Source organism: Wasmannia auropunctata, unplaced genomic scaffold (assembly GCF_000956235.1).
Source record: "Wasmannia auropunctata unplaced genomic scaffold, wasmannia.A_1.0 LD336095.1, whole genome shotgun sequence".
In the NCBI taxonomy this organism is placed as follows: domain Eukaryota; kingdom Metazoa; phylum Arthropoda; class Insecta; order Hymenoptera; family Formicidae; genus Wasmannia; species Wasmannia auropunctata.
Window position 1 is genome coordinate 901,722 of NW_012026795.1, and position 1,618 is coordinate 903,339.

Here is a 1,618-nt window from a genome sequence, read left to right on the forward strand (position 1 = left end):
CTTTCTGCTTATATACTATAAAAATGTAATGCTCAAATTTTGTTTTTTTAATGTCAGCAATTTTTGTTGAATTTTTGCAGCATTTTTTTAGCATGTTATGATGCAAGACCTACTTGTTTTCTAATATATTTTTACCAATAATAATTAAAATAGCAATTTATGCTTGACTATTGCCGCAGTTCTACTAACATAATATGCAACACACAATTTACAATACGTGCTCTTGACAAGTTTGGCTATCTGGGGCGCGCGCGCGCGCTTTACTGATTGTTTTGCGGGATATCCTGAATCTGTTGGAGATCTAAGAGTATATCAGAAATAGCGATCTATGGCATGCTGTCCATGAAAACAGAAATTACTTCTTTCCAGACCAAGAGTATATCATTGGTGATAAAGCGTATCCTGTGTTAGGATGGTGTTTGCCTCCATATAGAGATAATGGTCATCTTACGAGGGTAAGAAAATAAAAATGATTATGAGCTAAAATTTTATTGAAATTAATTCGCTGAAGGAAATAAATATTCTATTTTTCTATATTAATTTTCTATATATTGTTTTCAGATACAAAAAAATTTTAATAAACACATTAGTAAAACTAGGCAAGTTATTGAGCGAGCTTTTTCGTTGTTAAAAGGCAGATTTCGACGTTTAAAATATTTACACATGAGTCGAGTTGATCTGATTCCAGAAACTATCATAGCATGTTGCGTACTTCATAACATATGTATTGATGGTTGTGATGACGATATTGAAGATATGTTAAATGATGATATAAATGATGAAATGAATATAGAAGATAATAATGGAATAAATGCAGAACAAAACGTGGAAGGCATTAATAAAAGAGATTACATAGCTCAAACATTACAGATAGTGGATGAGCAATAATTAACATGCCTGTTTATATGCCTGTTTATATGCCTGTTTATTTGCCTGTTTATATGTATTGCAAATAAATTACAAGTGTGATTAAATAAAACTTTTATTTTTAATTATTCACATGCGTTTTACAAAAATTAATACTTTCGCAATTGTACTTTTATATATAACGCAATTATTAACGCATATTCAATAATAACACAATAAAATTTGATTATTTTTTGGTTATAAATATTTAATGACTGACTATTAGAAACTAAAAAGAACTTTGGCACTTAATTGTATATCACAGAGTAGTTTTACAGTTTTATAGTAAATTAAACTCCTTTTGATTTAATAACATATGCTTTTCATAAACTTTCAGTCATTCTTTTTTAATTCTTACAACTAGAAAAAGATAAAGGAAAAACGTAAGAAACAGATAATTAATCTGTCGTGAAAATGTTTTTAGGCTTTTTAGACTTTAAGGAATTTAAAACATTTAAAAAACTTACAACTACAGTTTCTCAATTAATTTTTCAATCATATTTCAAAACGTTTTTTTTGTTTTAAATATTTAACTGTTAGGAACTAAAAAGAAAGCCTTTGGCACTTCGTATATCACAGAGTAGTTTTATAGTAAATAAACTTTTGACTTAGTAACATATGATATACTCTCTTAATATACTTTCAGTCTTAATTTTTTAAAAATTCTTTTAACTAAAAAAAGATAAAGAAAAAAGAAACTGAGATAATTAAT